We start from the raw sequence: 20926 nt of genomic DNA on the forward strand, positions 1-20926 counted from the left end.
ATGTTTGAACTTCTTTATCTCAGAGCTGTGCAACCCTGAGCCCCGAGGAGAGGAGAAGACGAGGGAGAGACACAGAGAGAGAGAGAGAGAGAGAGAGAGAGAGAGAGAGAGAGAGAGAGAGAGAGAGAGAGAGAGAGAGAGAGAGAGAGAGAGAGAGAGAGAGAGAGAGAGAGAGAGAGAGAGAGAGAGAATGCAGAGAGCAGGTCTGAAGGAAAGGGAACAGTGGGAGGAGAAAGAAAGGAGCATGACGAGGCCACCTGGAAGACCTTCAGTGGTGAGCAACACAGGACAAAGCCATCTGACTGGGCTCCCCAGATTCCAAAGTCTACAGACGTTTGTTAATCACCAACCGGTCTCTCTGCATCGACGAGCACTGCCAGCAGTCACACCCTCTACTCAAACTGGCTGGCAGCAGCTGCTCTATCTGAAAGAGGGCCTTTGAATAAGCCAGCATTAAGCTGATTAGGAGTACAGGGGTTTTGTCCTTAACTGTTGGTTAGTGCTACCATCTCATGCCTTCTGGAGGAGACGGGTCTATGAATGAGTTACATTATCACAGGCCACGCATGGTGGATACAGATAATTCATCTGGCAAACAGGGCCGGATGTGAGTCTTGTCAACCTGCACAGCCTCAATAATTCATGACCTATTGATTAGCAATGACAGGCAGCTTTCTAAAGGAAAAAAAGAAATGCTTTGGCAATAAGAGCAGTAGGTAGCCAGAATCATGGAAATTGATTTTTTTTGCAGAGATAAGATGACAACATCAGAGAAAAATCAATAGATTCTTAGTTTCAAGAAAGTTACAATAAAAGAGGGACAGAGAGGGAAAGACAGAGGAGTGAATAGATAACCACACAATGCAACTGATCACTTTAGCTCCGTGCTCACCAGGTGTAACCAGAAGGACAGGAACAGAGGGCACAGAAAGATCTCACTGTGTCTGCAGAGGAGCAGAAAACATTGCGTCACAGGACCTGTGAGAATTTGGCCTCTTGCACAAACAAGAGAGCAGGAGATCAAGATGGCTACTCCCATCCTGATGTCAGCAGCCCTGGAGAACTCAACACCACCGGATCAGACGGTGTGCTTTAGAGGTTTACCACACACGAAATGGCACAATGCACAGTGCCATTATTATTATTTTTATACATTAATAACAATAACAAGGACTACAGCCTACCATTACAAAAGACTTGAAGCAGCCCGAAGTAACTTGTTGCTGAGCTGTGGCACCACCATGACAGGTTTAACTGGGGCACGTCCTGCAGGCGTCTTGTAGATATTTCAGCCTACCTTCACTTAGCATATATTTAGTTCACCTAACAACAAGCCGGCAGCCACATACAGTTCAATGGCTACTGTGATTGCATGATGGGAAACAAGACAAAACCAGTTAACATGACATCTAATGAGCGTTCGCTTCTCCCTCAAAACGAGTTAGGGATCATTTTTCTACAGACTACACTGTGTGACATGTACTCCGTAAGCATGGCTACGACAGTTTGCACAATGTCAACTGAATCTGGAGCGTGGTTGTACAGGGCGAATGCTCACTATAGAAGCAGATGAACAATGTAGACCTGGAGTAGCATTTCCCCAAGTTAGGACAAAGCCAACTATTGACTTTGGCGTATTACAGGTGTTGATCATTTCTTTTGTCGTGGACAGATATGTATACTGTACAGCTTAATAAATGGCTGGAATTTCTATCAGACAGAAGATATCTCAGGCAAATTCCCATTCATGCCCAGCAATAACAACCATCTTCAAACAAATTTCAATAAAAGACCCCTATTCATGGACCATGTCATGTGAAAACTGCTCATCTTCTGCCTAAAATCACACAATGTCTGCCCACCTTTACCTAAACAGTCATAGATGCATTTTAAACCAGCAAGACGTGAAACAGATAATCTTTTAACATCCAATCAAATCACTACATTTGAGCCGAGCTGAGAAAAATGATTTATCACACAAAACTACCAACCCTTCAAGTAATTTGTCCTCAGACAGATTGTAAACTTTCAAATTAAACAGTCAAACCAGCCAGACTGGGCCTCAACTTCTTACAAACCAGTTGTGAAATCTGAACAGTAGATTGTAGTGATGGTGAAAGTGAGATTTCTTTACATAGATTTAAGATTCTCCAGGTATTTGTTTTTATTTTATGATAAATTTGTTGCAGCCTCATAAGACAAAATGTTTGCTGCACGCCACTACAGACTAAAAAGGTGTGCTGACACACAGTTGGCGACTGTGTAAATAACTAATATCAAGATCGTGTCACTGGAAGGTTTTTATAAGGTCAGAAAATCTGACTTTTTTTTTTTTTCTTAAAAAATTCCTATAACATATTTTTCTAGTGTGTCTGTGCAACTGCCTGCAAAGCACATATAGCCACGTAGATATCAAATGCCAACCTGTGACAAGATCCTGCAACAACAACAAACATTCAACTGTATTTAACGATGATACTTTGGGTCAAAGTGAGTGAGTGAAAAAAAACCCATTATGTCTATGAAAAAAACTATATGATGAATGTTTTACTTCTTGTATGAGAAAATCAATAAGACAGCACAATTTAAAAAAAAAAATTTAAACCTCTGAAACAAAGGCCATATAGTTTTCTGTACTGCTTGATTGTTTTGTATGTAAAATATATAAAAAATTAAATTGTCCATCTCATCCATCTTGTTTGCTCAACAGTGTCAATCAGCTCATGTTATAATCATGTCAGTCAGCACAACAGTTTCGTGCATGTTTGCACAGATTTTTTTGGCATCAGAAACCAAAAAAATATAACTCACCCATAACCCATCGGACAAAATGAAGGCATACATACAAGCTAAAGAAGAAAAATCTGACCAAAGAAACATTTGATAGCTCGTCGGCCGCAAAACAGCGTGATGGAAAATGTGACTTGGCGATGCATATTAATCGCGTGTCAAAAAAACTATTAAAAAGGAAGTTAAAAGCTAGACTAATTTGTATGAACTCGATTTTGGATTTACAACTGGTAGTAAAGGTAGTAAGACACATCTGGTTAAGCGTTGACCTTTAGGGATTCATTACACAGCTTTTTCAAGATCCATCCACCAGTTTTCAATGATTTTCAAGTGTGGGGATTGTGAGGACCACTTCAAATGCTTCAGTTTGAAATGCTTTAAGTAGGTCACTGTGAATCGTGGCGTGTATACTTTGAATACTGACTTTCTTGACGACTGACAGCTTCCATTTGCAACTCAAAACTGCAGATATTTGTGAATTCCTCCAAACTGTGTTTGCTGTCTGCGTGGCTTATACACCATAGTAATGAACATTCTAATGCTTAAACGCTGCTCTTTTATGAAATGCTGCTCTTTTCTCCTTGAAACACATATTTGATTATTGGAATTTGAACATTGCCCGACCACAATTTTCCGCCAAAACTGACTGACTTATGCAGATGTTGCTTTGTATGTTTCAAATGTTGACTTTTTCTGATGAGTTTGCACGTGAGGTTTCCTGATGAGCCTTCCATGTAAGCCTTGTTTTTGCAAGCAACGCTGTGCAAGTGGAACAGTGCCGCTCCACTCCTGTGTCAGCTAAACCATCCTGCATGCTGGTCCTTTACTGATTCAGCTTTGCCTTTGCAGTTTTCTTGGTCTTTCAGAGGTTGTCTTGCATCCACAGTTCCCCCTAAACTGTCCGCTCGTGAGGACAACTCAGATAGTGGAAAGTGACAATTGGGCACGTTTTCATACGCTGCCGTGATCTCCACCTGCTTTGTGGGGATTCTTCGTTTCCTCGCTCAAAGACGCGTCGAAGATTAAGACGGCTTTTCATTCAGACTGTCACCAGTTGATAATTTGGAGTGGCAATTTTTGACCTTGCTCCTAAAAGCCCTGATGAGTTAATTACAGCGCAATCAGTGAGGGAAAGCTATGCAGATTTCTAAACTCACAAATTAGGATAGCAGAACACTTGGAAGACGGACAATTTTTTATCTAACCATTCAGGGACATGGAGCCCAAACTTGACGATGAACAAAAAAAAAAAAAAAAAAGGTTACAACCAAAGCAGTTTCATCGATCCATCAATAGAGTCACCAATTAACCCCACAAGCATGTTTTTGGAAATGGGAGTACCCGTAGAAAAGGAAGGTGGTCTTTTTGACCAGGATAGCGTCTTTCCTTGCGGTGTGCAAGCCTTTAACACCCACTCTTTTTGAAACATTCTTTGTTTCGTGTCTGGAAAAGACTGAACTGCACAACGTGTTTATCTGGAAGTGCAAAACACGCCTTTCTCTCCCTATAAAGTAAATACAATTAAAACAATTAACAACGATAACCTGTGTTTCCAATGAAAGTTTTTCATCATTATTAAGTTATGAGGTCTTTTTGGTCATAAACGTTTTCAAAAGTACAGTTATTCGCCATGCGGACTTCAAAATATCTGGTAGAAAGAAATTGCCGATTTTCTGTCCCTCGGCTTAAATAAAAGACTTCTATAAGAACAGTCAGGAATACTTGTCTTTATCACAGATTGACAAGCTTTACTCACCCTTTCCATGTGAAAGATGAAATCTTTGCTCTGAAATCCAGCATCTGCTGATGCAAGTATGGGCCAAGTCATGCAGCGGCAAGAAGTATTTATTTTGGCACCATACCTTTAATCATTCTTTTCACCCGTTACAACTGAGAGACTTTGAAAACAGAAAAAACTGATGTAAGGCTTTGGTTTCAAAGTCGTACCTTTCTTTCTTCTCGTACTACACCTGGTGACTACATCATTAGGTGAGTGTTGGCAATAGAGATTGGGAGCCTGTCAATAATTGTCTTGAAAAGAGACGGGTTATTTGTCATAAGATGATTTATTCTTTCAGTATCTATTCAAACATGATTGCTGATCGAATTAAGTTTTGAACATTGATGAAAATGAACCATACATTACTTCTACCCTTCTTCAAATCTAATAATTAGACTGAAACACCCTTACAGAACATTATCACCCACTAATTTAAATACCAAATAGCTGATAATAGTTCATTTAAAGCACAAATGCCGGCTCATGATGTGATGGAAAATGGGTTTTGCAAAGTGGCTTTTGATAAAAACCACTAAAGAAGGGACAAACCAGGAACCAGGAACAGGGATTCACTAGTCTGATCCACTGCCGCACTGAATGACAACTTAAAGGACTTAAAGGATCTGCTGGTAACGTCCCGGTGCCAGATACCACAGGGCACCTTCAGGTCCTGGAGAGTCCGTGCCATTTGTGTGGTCGGAGTGCTCTTGGCGACACCCAAAGGGACCAAATGGTGTTCAGAATGAATTGGCTCAGCAAAAGTATTAATTGACAGGAGAGTGGGACGCATGGCGATGACCAAGAACAAATTGACTGGAATATTTCAAATCATGTGTTACATTTAATCTCTAATTACATCTCATATTATGTCACACAACCAAAAAGGATGCAGGAGAATGAGCTCATTTCTCTTCTCATTGGTTTTTTAAAATATATTAAAAAGATACATCTCTTAAATGGACAATATATGTAGCTATGCTCACCAAGACTGGAATAATATTGAGCATTTTCAAATAAGACTTTGTCAGTTGAAACACCAAAAGCAGTTCAGACGAGGTGACTGCCACTGACATTGCTGCTGCCCCGAGTTGCAAATAGAGCCACCACAGACATTGACTGGAGAGTCAGGACAACTGAGTCACTCCTTCCACATCTGTGGGAAATCTTAACACGCTATTTCTGTTTGCGCCGTAGCAAACGCGCTAAACCTTAGCCCACAAAAGGTCTGGTCATTGATTACTGCCGTCTCTTCTCCCACAACAGCTTTCTGCTATTAAACGATTATACACAGAGTTCATAAACAGCCACATCAATAAATGACAGTTTTCCACATAACGTTTTTCGTAAACATTTGCGGCAGCTCCATAAAACTGCACCACATTGGTCAAAGTCACATCCAATATTGGGCTGTGACTGCAAGAACTCTAAATATTTATCACAATTTGGTGACTTTGCACCTAACATCTTTTCAGAATCATACGGCTGCTTTACCTCACAATCATCATTATAAGTAATTCTTTTTAACCTCTGAAAGGCTGAAACAGGAAAATATTTGATTTGTCTGAAAAATTACCAAAACAGCTTGTTTAGCCCGTTGATGAGCCATGCCACTAGGACCATATTGTGTCTTCCTACTTTCTCTTGATATCATCTTTTAAAGTCTGAAGAGTACAGATCTTTGAAGGTGTTGTGTGGTATCAGACGCCATGTCAGAAGCAACCAATCCTTTATGTCTCAGACGGACTGAGTTGTGGCCTTCGTGACTCGGACATGTTTGGCCTTAAAAATTCTCTCGATCTCAGTTCAGTCAATCAATTTCTGAACAATTATCCTGCCGACTGTGGCCACGGCCCACAGGTAACCATGTGATATTGTTTTAGACAGCTAGTTTGTATGAAAATAACATCCACATGAATGTCTGCGTCAATATTTCACAACAGAACATGTTTTTTTTTCAGAAATTCAAATATAAGTACATCATTTTAAAGCATAAATGTTCTGTCTTATCAATCTGGATGGGAAGTTGGGGTAATAAATGAATAAGAGTTATTTGTGAGGAAGTCCTATTAGTGTCACAAATAATCAACTTATAATCGATTCTTCTCTGTTGTTACACAGTATTATTATATAATTGTTTTACTGAGGCAAAACACTTTTCAGGATATCAACTGTAATAAAGTCTCACTGTGCACCTAATCCTCAAAATTCAGTAGCAATCACATTGTGTTAATAACCAGCCAGCGAACATTGAGGAGTATTATTTTGCACTTTTAGAAGAAAAAAAACAATAGTCAATTTTCATTATCAATTCATAGAGATGAAAACCAGAGTGGCTAATGGGCTTAAATTTGCCAGCTGGCCAGAAATATGATTTGAAAATCAATGATAACATTGTTCTGTAACTGCTGGATATACAAATAAGTAACCGTTTTCAAGCAGCTTGTTAAACCAGCTTAAAATGTGGCGATATAACAGCATTGTGTAAACAGAAAGCAAGTTTTAAAAATAACAAAGTAAAATAATACAACACTATATTGTAATATCATCGCTTGATATCATCATGAGGCTGCTAATCCATGATAAACAATGCTGTGTCTTATGCTGAACAGTCATAGTGTGCTTAGAGGCCCTGAAACCCCGGCTAAAGGCAACAGTGTAATTACCATTTATACTGTTGGTGAACATACATCCACGTGTGGCTGGATTCACTGCGTTGCACACATATATCGATCAGTAGAGAAAGATTACACACACAGTCACTGAGCACCGTCGCAACTTCAAATACCCACAGAGCGGCGCTTCGGTGTCAACTTGTCTTGGATTTTTTTTATGGCTTAGCCTCACCTGAAGGTCTCAACAGAGCCCCGGGGTCTGAAGGTGTCACAGAGCATTATTCCTTTAAAAGGATTTGTCAAGACTTTCTTAAAACATGCACAGTTCTGTTCAGAACAGGAATGGTGCAGTAAAACTGCCGGCCAGCTAAAATAACAGTGTTGTCGTGATTCTTGGGCCTGTGTGCAGCTTACACTCGCCGGCTCTCTGTTCGGGTTTTATCTGTCAGCACTGGAGCAGACAACAACAGAAAAGCTGGTTTGACCTGACTGACCTTCATTTTCCAATATGGTGTCTCTTCCCCTAACAGAAGAATAACCTACTGACAATTACAACCACAACACTGTATAGTGATCACAAAGAGATTCATCACCCGGCCACAACCACACAACCACTGGGGTGAAGAACTTTGATCATTTCGTTATAGTTACACTTTGAGAAGAACTGGGTATATCACGCATCATGTCAAGACTCAAATCTAATGTTTGAGGAGAGAAACTGGGCAAATGATCAAGCACAACAACTCCAAAACTGCAGCTCTGTGCCTTCCAGGTCTGCAGTGAATCGGACGTAGTGAGAACACACAGTGCAACACAACTGTTGTGTATGGGGCCCTGCTGGCCGATCTCCACTGCTGAGTGAGCATCAAAACCTGACCACAGGGCAACCAAAACAGATACGCAAGTCATTTAACTTGGGAAGGCAAGAAGACACAACACCGGGATGCACAACGGGAAATGCTACGTTGAGAGAAGAAGTCAGTTTTCCTTGAGACATTCGTGTCATCCATTATATCCCTCTTTGTTCGATCATATCCTCTCATTACCCTTCGTTTTCTGTATCCTTCTTCCTCACACCAATCACCCGCATCTGTTGAATGTGCTAAAAAAACAAGCCGGAAAGAACTTCTATGAACTCTGTATTTGAGTTTGAACAGGGAGTCTTGGACTGTGGGACAGTAGCTTCCTCGTCTGTAATCCATTGTGATCGTGACACTGCAAGTACTCATCCAATCAGATTCATTCAGCGCTGTAGACCCCCCCACCCCCACCCCAACCAAATAAAGTTCCTGAACCTTTTTGAAAGTATCACTGCATGGGCAGGGCTTTTTCTTTCAGGGTACTGAAACGGTACCACAACTTTAGAGCCATGTTCCAGGGTCAAAATGCACAAGGTTCCTGTAATGGCCTTTAGAACTTTAGTACTTCCTGGTGTTAAAATTCAGCTCATGAAGTACTATGTATAAGGTTTAGATGGTCCCAAAAATATTTATGTATGATTTTATAAATATTGGGTGACTCCATAAATTCTGATTCCCCAAATAAACCTCCCCAAAAAAAAAAACCCAACCCTAAGTCTATGAATAGTGGGTTTGACCAGCTTGATATCTGCTTTAGTGTTTTGGATCGGTAGGAGATCTTCAAACTGTTCTGTAGAAGTCTCTCTCTCTCTCTCTGTCTCGCTCTTCAAGCTATTCCAGAGTGATTTAATCAATGTTGCTGATGTTTGGACTCTGGGGGGGGTTAGGATGCGCAATACCATCTGTTGGAGGAGTCCTGCCTCTTTTTCACTGCTCAAGATTATTCTGTGAGACTCTGGCTCTATGGTTGCTTTCCAAAGAAAATTTGGTACTACATGATGCATAAGATTTCAAAAATTAATGTGCACAAAACGTTGGCACAAAGTACCTGAAGAGTAATGTCAAAATAATACATGCACCAAACCTGGCAAGGCTTGGTCGGCGTTAACTTTTGGCCTCTAATATTTCACAGGGACAAACCAGTGTGGTACTAACTCACTGCGATGCAAGTCGTTCACACACAGGAATTAATTTGTAACACTTTATCTGTATTAGAACCTGACAAGATATTTCTCTTTACTTTATCCTTAATATGCATATCAATCTCATCCCAGCAGCCCTTGTGTGAAAACAATTTGCTGGACGCTGACCTCATTCCTCTCTGCCTGTGATCAGAGCGCCCAGCTTCCTTAAAACGATGTGATCACATGGTGCTGCTCATTTGAGGAAGTCTGAATACAGAGATGAAACATCGATCCCACCTGCCCGATCAATGAAGCAGGCCTTTTCACAGGAGATGTGAGGAATCAATAATGTTCAGTATGAACGCTTTGTCATAACATTCATCAGACATCTGCTGGAATTGAATGAAAGATACTGAAATGACATGAAATGCAGCAGAAGAGAAGAGAACAAAGATGGAAACACAGCAGCAACACCTTCCCATGTCTCCCTTGTTGAATGACAGCATACTGTTTGACTTCACAAGTTCCCAAAACTTGGCTAATATTTAATATTGTGGATTTCATTCATTCAACCACAAGGTGAGAAACTGACTACGGAGGTCCAAACCACAGCAATACTAGAGATGCGTCATGCTCATAATCAATCAAAGCCAGTTCATCTGCAAGTCCCAAATATTTGTGATGGATACATTAACAAACATTTTCACAAGTTGTAATGAGCCACCTTAGTCCAAACACTGGCATTAATCCGACAACAAATCGGTTTCAGGAGGCATATGGCATTCGAAAAAGTAGGTCAACCACTAGCTGGCCAGCTAACATGGCGTTGACAAGGGACATCCTTCATCTTCACTTTAAATCCATTGGAAATGTCTTATATTGAGCAAAATGCTTATGAATAACACAAGATAGTTCTCATCATTAAAATAACAAAATATCCTTCCCTCTATAAAAAAAACGATGAATTGATGTGAATTGACAATGTCTGAAGAGTCAGAACATCCATTTGTTTTGGTGTGATGCTTTACGTTTTCTTATTTGAAAAGCAGCTTATATTATCATCCAATGTTGAATGTAGGGGCAATCACAATGTATACTTGTTTTCTATAACATTTTTTTCATTTACTGTTTCTTTTTTTTTGTGTGTGTGTGAACGCTGCTGTAAGTTTCACAGGATCAATAAAGTCTGAACTACTATGGCTATGAATAGGACTGATAAAATAACTGCAGTGTTTTTGTATAGAAAAAGAAAATCACACATGTGTTTATACATTTCTGTTACAAATTCTCAAATTAGTACAAGAAGCAGAAGAGGTATGTTTCATTTTTTAGATCGCTGAAACAGCTTTCAAAAGCCAATAATTTGGACTGAGAGTGCAACTCTCCAGCCACAATAACTTTTAATATCACTGTAATATTCTCTCCTTGATGGTAGTGCAATTAAGTGTAGATTTTATGCGCCTTTTCGATTTATTTGAGGAGTAACATCAAAATATCCAGGCTTAGAGCTGCATCCGCTATTCCGGGAAATTGCAAGACGAATATGTAGCTTTTGGAAAGAGGAGATTTGTATGTCCCGAGGAGAGCTACAAACTGTGCAGAACATGTAAAACTCTGGCTAAGTGCATGTAGTGGACAGGCTCTACTATACAGTGCTTTTATTTTTAGCATGCTGTTGGCCTCTCGGTAGTTTTTCCTTGAGAGCTTCCTCTTTATTTGACCATTCATCACAGGAAGATGACCTGATCTAGATATGGTCCTAATGGTGCCATAATTCCCCCTTAGACGTCTTGTCTTCACTGTGCTTCAGGAAAGACAAAAAAATTAAGGGTCTTTAAATCTGATTTAATACCCATCTTCAAACTTAAACTCTGTATCTTAAAAATGTTATACAGGCTCCTGTGTTTACTGTGCTCTCTGACATAAAAAAAAAAAAAAATAGATATATACTCAATTAGTTTGATTTAAATAGAAGCAGATTCAACAAAAATAGACCACTTCTAGATTTTCTCTGTGATTAATTCATGCCATAGAATTAGATATATAATTAGGCGCAGACAGAATTATCTAACTACAAGTCGGACTCCATGACTTGATTTACAAAACAGAAAGTCCTGCATGAGTTTTTGACAGTGTTTAACTTTCTACAAGGGTTCTGAATAACTGAATACATTTTTTAAAAAGTTTGTTTTCTTGTGAACATTCAGGAACCCAGCGCAGTAATCCCACATTGTCTCGGAGGAATGGTAAATTCAGGTGCAGAGCCTTTCAGACGTTTCAAGCCAGCAAGCTTTGCTGATCTGTCTGCAGCCTGACCTTCACTGGTGTCACATTCAGAGGGTGTGAAAAAGAAACAACTCATTGCAACAGGCTCTGGTGACCCTTAAAGATTCTGAGCGAAGCAGGAGATCATGTGGGTCTACAACCACACCATTAGTCTGACTGAATGCTGGTTTAATGGAACACAATGAAGAGCACAACATTACTGGATTTGCATAAAATGGATTTGCATAACTGATTTACTCAGTAATCAACTGCTTCAACTTCAGTGTTCATGCAGCTCACTGTAAGCACATATGCTGCCTCGGTCATAAAGGAAACAAGCACAGAATAGATGGCAGGCAAGATTTTGATCTTTGGACCTCAAAGTATTCTGCTGACTGAGGCCTTCAAACAAGGCCTCACTTCAAAAAACACAGGCGAGCTATACCGGGGAGGCAGAAATGCCTTTCGCATGGCTCCTAGTTGGAATCCTGTGCTAAGAAGAGATGATAATTTTCTATTTTATGTCTGGGTCATCTATACTGCAAGGTCAGCCAGCGCCTGTGTCAGCCTGTCTCTCTCTGACAGATGGTTACCTGACATCACCCACCCAGTCAGACAGCCTTTAATACTTAATATCACTGCACTCGCTGTCCTCTTTGTACTCTTGCATTGCAAACCAAGACACTTCCTTTTCTCAATCAAAGAAATCCAAGTCACTGATTCCAATGTTTGTTTGTTTTTCTCTGAAGCTGCACAGGAAAAAAAGAAAAAAAAGAAAAAAAAGAAAGACACTGGCCATCGTCATACAAGTAACCTTGCTCCAAGGGTAGCCTTTATGCTGAGGAAAGGGCTCAGATTGTTCCTTCTGAAAAGGGAAACGGCTGCAACAGAGAGCACTCAGAAGTAACATTTGGCCTCTTTTGCACAGATGATAATGACCAAGCAGATTAAGGGGGTAGACAAGCATTAATAGCCATCTTCTTGGTGCTACCATCTTCAGGTTGTCATGGTGAAAACGCCCCAAAAAATAAAAGAAAAATACTAGTGCATTGAAGAGGTAGCTCTAACAGTGTTTTTACATCTCCTGCATTTACGTTGTAATCATGAGCCTCAAAGATATTTATGTGACCTTCAAGGCTGAAATTTCCACAAAGCCACAAAACAGGGGGCTGGTAAATCCCTCAGCGAGAGCCTGCTGGGTGTGAAGGTTAGATAATGAATACCCATACATAGTCACTCTCTTCATCTCTGTTAACAAAACCGAAAATGAACCTTTTCATACTAAGCTGATCATTCTTCAATGTCTTTCACATGCAAAAACCAGCAAGTGAAAACAAGGCTGCTAATGAGAGGAATCAGGTAGCCGAGTGAGGATACAAGATGGACGCAAGCAGACGGGCAAGGTCTGAGTCCTCTGAAAGTCTTCTGCTCAGCCTTCTTTCAGCATAGTCACCTCACTGGGCTGCTCTCTCGTCTCTTTCTCTCTCTCTCTCGGGGCTGACAGAATTATCTTCTGCATCAGAGCTGAGGCTGGGCCAACGCTCCACACAGAGGACTCCATTTCACACAGCCAGCCCCACAGTGGCCAAGGAGACACAGCCAATCACGCTGGAGTATCAGTGGCATGGCCATCCACCATTTTGTGCTCCTCAAGGTCTTTGACTTGTCCTGCTCAGCTGAGTGGAGCTGCCTCTGCTCGCTCTGCTATCTGGTTACACAGATGGAAGCGTTTAGCTTTAAGAGCACAGACCTGAGCGAGCAGCTTCCCCTCCTGTCGGTTCCTCTGCAGATTGTCATGGGAGTCAGCAGAAATAGCAGAAGCGAGATGAGAGATGTGTGGTTTCGCTCACTGCAAAGATGGCCACCCCAAGAGCGTGGCTCTGTTGTCCTTCACAAGCTGGAGACCACTTCCACTTGCAGACCATTTAAAAAAAAAAAGAGTTCTCAGTCACCTCAGACAAAAAAAAAAATGTAGGTGTGCGCAACCTTGTCTGGATAACAAAATCAAATATGGGTGACCCGACATGTTCTAATCATGTTTTTAGAGTGTAATATATATATATATATATATATATTTTCACACTGAAAAGCATCAAAGATAAAACTTGGGGCAACCCTCAGAAACATGATTAAATATTCCATCCAAAAATGATTAAGTGAACTATTTAATTAATAGCCTGAGGCGTGATTATTTTTACAATTTTATATGGAGACGAATAGGTAGATATATTTGGTTTCCCCCAAGAGGTTTCTTCCCTGGAGCATAAAGAGAAACATTTGCAGGAAAAGAATTCGACTAAATTGTGTACACAAGTAGGCTACACTAAAAACAATCGCTATCTGGTTTTAACGATATATGTCCTCAGTCAGATCAGTCAAAACTGAAACTCACAGATTCGTGTGCTAAACACACTCCGCTGAGTCGGGCCAGTGAAGGATGTCCAAGGACAGATCTTGGATAGAAACCAGGAAGTGTTTTTCCACAAGGACAATAAGTCCAGGAAACCTTACATTCCATGCAGTCTTGTAGTCCATCTTTCTGAGGAAACCATTTCCTGACATGAATCAATCTGCTTCTGTCTCACATTCTCCATATTGAGACTGAACTTATGTCAGTAAATACAAACAAACTCAACCAACGACAGACAAAGGTTATTGCATGGACAATGTGATGATCGTATACCTTCCTCCTCACTGTCAATAACAGTATCTTCCACTGAAAGCTCTCGTCACATTTCAAACAATAGTCTAACACCTTGATTTTACTTCGCCTTTCTTTTTTTTTCTTTTTTTTTTTTAACCAAGTGCCTTTAGGCGATTGTAATCCCTCAAAAAAAGAAGGGGGAAAAAAAAAAAACATTACATGAAAAGACTGCAGGATTCACTGAAGGGTTTCTTGTAAGTGGTGCTCAGTGGACAACTGCCAGAAAACACTGCAATGCTGACTTCCTTGTAAGCCTGACATGGCAGTTACTACAGTTACAGAGAGTGGGTGAGGTTACAAGCTAGTCAGGATGGAGTATTTCAGAGTGACCAGAGGAGGACACGAGAAGCGGTGGGGGGAAAAAAAAAAAAGAGGCAAAGAAGGCACATTCAAACCTGCTTTGCTCGCAGAAATGTTGGAGAGAAAACACAAGATTGTGATCGTTTAAAGCTACAGAGAAGTTGTGAAAGGAAACGGCAGACGTGATGTTCTCCTCCCAGGTCCACCAAACCAGACTCTTGAGGCAACTCAACAAGTTTGAGAAGGGAAAGATGAGAGACCCATCAATATTAACTTACCACTGAGACCTCCTTTCCAAGTTCTTAAATATTTAACCGTCCTTGGACAGCTCTGTTGCTTCGGAGGCTGAGCCAGTGTGGATCCCTTCTACAAGACCACTCCTGTTCCTGCTCAATGAAGGCCTTGTCCAGTGGCACCACACAGCCCAAGGAACGGGCGTCTCCAAAGAATTCAGGATTTTTTTTTTTTTTCCCCCACAGTCAGCGAGAGGCTGACAGAGTTGGTTCACTGTGTCTTATTACAGAAGCACATAAATCCTGACTTTAAGCTGGAACCCTGAGGACACCTTGTATACAGCACAGCCGCTTTATGCCTCCAACTTTGACAAAACTAGTCCCCTATATGCTTATGTAAGCCAACAGGACTGGCACCGACAGATAAAGACATGCACCTCCGTGAGCTTCTCTCAGCTACAAGCAGGTTTTTTTTTTTTTGTTTTTTTTTTCCAGGAGGGGAAAGGCAGCATTGAAGTGTTGATGTTCTGATGGAAAGCAGAGAGGAGGAACCAGTTATGCAGCAGTGTAACGTGGCAACTCACAACAGAAACTGGAAAGACACCTCGACCAAGCCACTTCCTTGTTCGACACAAACCCTGACCTGATGTTGTTTGGTGGGTTTTGTCAGATTAGAAAAAACCCAAAACAAGCTACAGTCATAGAGCAATTCCTTGGAAGAGAGCAGGTTTAAGAGGGAATAATGATTTGCGCAAGGAAAAGGAGTAAGGTTTGTTTTGTTTTTCTGCTGTACTCTAATGACTACGGTGTTTTGGATCTGGGTCTGTGTATTTCAGTGCACTTGCAAGTGTAGCAGCCGGGCCAGGCTGCATCTTATGAGCCATGCATCATGTCAAGAAAGCACTCACTGGAGCATTTCAATTTGCTTTTGTGCGTCTCCCCAGCCTTCTTCACTGCCCCAGGTAGAGAAGAATGGAGGAGTGCATCACCCAATGTGACTGAGAGAGAGAGAGAGAGAGAGAGAGAGAGAGAGAGAGAGAGAGAGAGAGAGAGAGAGAGAGAGCTTCACGAGCACTTCCTTCCAGTATTCAAACCATCACAGAAGTCTCTCTGGTTTGATCCCTCATATTCCCTGTCAAGCTTTTTAGCGTAATCCCAAAATTCCTTGCAAAAATCCAGTTACGTAATTTCTATTTCTCTATCTGCCACAGTTCGGTTGTGACCCGTCGCCATAAAGATGAATTGCAGCAGCAATTTGTACTAAATGTTTTATGCACGGGTAACATTCTAACGTCTCTGCAGTCACTGATTCTGGACGTTCAAGTCAAACATATAAAAGTCATTGCAACTTGCACCATAGACTTGTGTAGTTCTGAGGTCTGATGCCTTTTCTGACATAACTGGGATTCAAACTCGCGCCCCCACACACAAGGTTCACCTGCCGCTCCACTCGGAGAGACAAAATCATTAGTTGTACTCTAGTATGACATGACACTCTTGCAGCCTGTGTCCAGGACGATCTGAATAATGCAGTGCACTGTAAAACATGTCATAAATATTGCATTATCTTAAGCATGTTTAGAAACATGTATCACACAGTTACACCGAGGGCGACCACGTGAGCTGTAGTTCTTCCTCGTAGGTTTTCTGCATGTCAGTGCAGCTTGTTTAATTAATTAACACACTGCTTTGTTTTTTAAATAAAAACCTAAAAACCTCAGCTTCAAAAATACAGATTATATCCTTCATCAATTAAACACGCCGTAAAACGAGATCATAGCACTTTCTGTTAGTCCAAGGTAATATTATCAAATACGAAGTTGAGTCTGATGAACAGTTTACAATCCAAGGACATTCAATGGAGAAAAGCATTAATAGAACAATCATCTTTACACTGACAATGCAGAACCTTGAGTGTAAAAATTGCAGCATACTTGTTCGGGCTGTGTGATTTTTTTTTGTCTAACTCTCATACCGATGGCCGTCATTACCGCCAAAAACATAAGGTTTGTCAAATAAAACCGTGACATGCATGAGAACCTGGAGACTCAGAGGGTCTGGGGCCACTTGTCAGACGCAAACGAACTACTTGTTGGTGTCGCATGAACAGGTCAAGAATGTGTTGAAGACTTGTGAAAGTTACTACAGGAACTGCAGCGAGAGTGTCACACGGCGGGCAAACCCCTGCAGACTCTGAGCCTTCATCAATATCAAACATCACAACCACCTCCGGGTTTAAATCATGTCGCTCATTTGCGGAACATCCGGGCAGACTATATTTGTTTCGCCTTCCGTCTGCGAGGGAAATGTGTCGACCACAGCAGATTCCCGCCCCGGCTGTCCTCTATCGGCTCCTCCTTGAGAACCTGTTTGCCCTGCCACGCCAGGGAGAAGGAGCATCGCCACCATTTTGATTGCTCTTCTCAGCCCCAGCATTGTCGCAGCACAGTGTGTCAAGCTCACAGTCTCCTTGTCAGCAAGATTTCACACAGTGGCCAGGGGAACTGCAGAGCGTAGCACAACCACACACACACACATTCACACACACACACACACACACACACACTCCATCTCTCTCTCTCTCTTACACACACATAAACACACACACACACACACACCAGTCACCAAACACACCACAGCTTGCTAACACACCTCCTTCACTCTCCTGACATGCTGGTCAACAGACACCTTTAGGATATTTGTGCAAAAAGTCATCCAAAGGTTGTGCAGAGGACCCGGAGTGCATTGCGACGTCAAGCCAGTTAATCCAGTAGTTTCAGGAACTTTTAAAAGGACTCAAACCACCAAAGAGTATGACCTCGCACTAACAAGCACATGTGCCGTCCCGGTGAGAGACAAGTTTGCTATCGAATATAAAGTTATAAAGACGCCAATCGTTCAATATCACATATGACCACAACAAACAAACAAAAAAAAAAGGAGCATCATCTGGAGAACTTCTTTTAAAACCTGCCACAGTTACTACTTCACAATGATACGCTCGGACCGAAGAGAGACCAGAGAGCTGTTGAACATTAACTAGCCGCATGGTCAAAATACTGCATTATTCAGCATTAAAATGCACATCTCATCCATGTGTCAGCCGTCACAATCACAAACGCATATTCCATTCCCAGCCTTAGAAAACCCCACATAGGACACAGGTCACTGTTTGAATGTTGTTCCAGCAGCGAGTTGGAGGAGCTAAAAACAGAGAAGTTAACCTTGAAAGCCCCACTTAAAGATCCAACCTCACTTTTCAGAGTTCCTCTGCTTCCTCTGCAAGACTAAAACTTCCAAGTTGAGAAGAAAAAGGCAAGAAGAAGAAAAGAAAGGAGCAGGAGAAGAAGAAGGGGAGAAGGAGAAGGAGAAGGAGGAGGAGGAGGAGGTGGCCGGATCATTTCTCAACACAACCTTTGTTCTGGCGTGAGGGATCCTGACTGTCTGACTCCAGGGCTCTCCTTGGAGACTCATCTGCTTTCCTCCATTTTATGGTGAAGCCCTACAAGTAATGACATACCTGACTGGAGACCAGTGACAGCAAAAGGCATCCACAACAGTGCAGGGGGTGGGGTGGTGGTGGTGGTGGGGGGGGCAACAATGTAGCAATAAGGAACAAAAGCAAAAACGTTACAATGAAATTATAAACGCCACCCTGCGCTTTTTTTGGGGGGGGGGGATTCATTTCACGAACATCAACATGTCTATCTCCAACACTGGACAACCGAGCCAGAAACCACCAGATCCTGTCCTTTTTTCTTCAAAAAAGAGAGAGAGAGAGGAGCAGGGGAGGAGGGGGGGGGGGGGGGGGGGGGCACATTTAGCCTCCTCACACTGGACATGGCTTTCATGAGTGTGTGTCTGTGTGTGTGTGTGTGTGCCTGTGTGTGTGTGTGTGTGTGTGTGTGAGTGTGTGTGTGTGTGAGAGAGAGAGGACCAGCGGCTATGCCAGCTCCTGTGTGTCGCTAATGGAGGCTGGTTGGGAGAAGAGAGGAGAGGAGAGAGGAGAAGCAATCCGTGCAATGGCTTCTTCCATGAAGCGAGCGCAGCAGCAGCACGCGCGGCCGGAGAGGGGACGCACAGCCGGGGCCAGTAATTCCCCTGACCAGACATGTCAGAATAGCAAAACACTCCGCCAGGAACACGCAGGCGAGCCTCTCTCTTACGCCGCCGCGTCCATTTCCTTGTGTCACTTTTGACAACAAACCGAAAGGCGACATAAGCGAGGACGCGCTGCGTTTGGTTTATGGATATTTAACTGGGAAGCGAGAAGACCCACTTGACTTTGGCTGCATTGGGGTTGCCACGGCACGGAGCGCCCACCCGACTAAAAAAAAAAAAGAAAAGAAAAAGAAAATATATATCTTCCCCTCGACTTCCACTGCCGACTCGTCTGGACCTGGACTAAAAAAAAAAGAAAAAAAAAAGGGTGAAACGGGGAGATCAGCTCTTTCCAGGTCACTCACGAGGCGCTCGCTCCATTATATCCCATGATCTACCATACCGACGTTCTCGCAGACCTTGAGAGCCCCAGCCGAAATCTTGACGAAACTGGAAATATAGTGCAAGATGGAGAGAGAAAAAACTCACTGGGTACAATCTTCTCCTCAAGCGATCCTCCCAAAAGTTGTCCTCGTATTTCATGCGTGCGCCCGGTCGGTCTAATGGATGATCGCCATCTTTCCTGCTTCTCCTTTGCTGCAGCTGCAGATGACCTGAGATCCGTCTGTCTCTGAATAATGAGCAACCACACAGACAAGGAAGACAATCTGCAAAGCAGGCTACACAAAGAAGTTTGGGAGACTAGCAAGCACCAGAGGGTGCACAAGAGTTTACGATGAGGCGAGGGAGCATCAGCAGGATGGACAACGTCTATGCCTGAGAAGCTCATCCTTCATCTAAGACTGAAGTCAGATAGTCCGCAAAGCCCTTATCAGCGGCTCAGACCACCAGCAGACACATGCGGCCACCGTGAATTTTATATAGGCGTGCATAGTATGTCTGCCACGTCATGAGGTTATCTGCAGTTCACTTTGGTGATGGTGATGCTGCTTCTCCACCAAACACACCGCCACATACAAACATAGATAGATAGATAGATAGATAGATAGATAGATAGATAGATAGATAGATAGATAGATATTGACTTTATACCCATCATCCCATTTCCCAAAATATGTGTTTTAAATGAACCAACCCACCTCTCATAAGGGTTTCCCATCTTCATTCAAATAAACTCAAAAAGCATAAATTATTATTATTATTATTATTATTATTATTATTATTATTATTATTATATTTTTAAATTATTCTCACTTGATTACTTTACATTCAAATAAATAAATGGGGAACATCCCTGTTGTGGTGCATTGTGCTGATCCTTAAACTGTTACTGTATGCATGCATGCATCTCACTGCTCTGCTCTGTCCACCAGCTGCTAACAAAGAGGGAGCCCAAGACAAAAGGTGCAGGGTCCTGCTCAGATGTATGTCAGGGGTGGCTGAAGGATGGGTGGGTGGCAGGGTGGGGGCGGAGCGGCAGGAAGGGGGCACACGCTGGGTGGGAGGGTGTATGGGAGGGTGGGTGTCTGCAGGGCAGTCAGAAGGAGAGTATATGTACCTTGCATGACTGAGCGATTATAATGTATCAAATAAAATTATTTGTTTGCTTAGAAGAATTAGCATGTGATAGTTTGGTTATTGTTATGGCTGGAGGTGGAAGGAGAGCTGGAAATTTGTACAGGGCTTAAATGTATTAGTTATTAACATTTGAACAATTATATCTATAGATATATATCTATATATATATATATATATATATATATCTATATATATATATATATATATATATATCTATATATATATATATATATATATATCTATATATATATATATATATATATATCACCTCCCCCACCCCAATCTTAAAAAAACAATGAATAAAATAATACAAAATGTGGACTCAGTAGTAACATGTCATTCTAAAACCAGCAAAGTGCAGTGTGTGTAACTGTGTGCTTTTCTTGTTCTGGGTGTGTGTTGCAGCATGAGTACTTTCAAAAATGACTGTTTATCACCCCATGTAAATTGAGCAGTGAATCAGCACTGGAGAAATCAGTGTTTGCCGTCACAACCCTTTAAATTTAAAGCAGCATGCGTTCTTCTCAGCACACTCAAACACTGTTTTTGAAGAAAGTGACACAGACGTTTCAGAACATATATAAGACACACTGTAGGGGGTCACACCATTACTTCCCC

The 20926-nt window shown here is 41.8% G+C and overlaps 1 protein-coding gene across 1 annotated transcript in view; it reads right to left on the reverse strand.

The window, feature by feature from the left end:
• znf462 (zinc finger protein 462) overlaps nucleotides 1–19568 on the reverse strand; it is a 50422-nt gene extending 30854 nt beyond the window's left edge. The window contains exon 1 of the mRNA XM_080476836.1: nucleotides 19259–19568. The gene's annotated coding sequence lies outside the window, so the exon portion shown is untranslated. The remainder of the gene's footprint in view (nucleotides 1–19258) is intronic.
• Nucleotides 19569–20926: the final 1358 nt, after the last annotated feature.

This window comes from Lipophrys pholis (assembly GCF_963383615.2).
Source record: "Lipophrys pholis genome assembly, chromosome: 12".
In the NCBI taxonomy this organism is placed as follows: Eukaryota; Metazoa; Chordata; class Actinopteri; order Blenniiformes; family Blenniidae; genus Lipophrys; species Lipophrys pholis.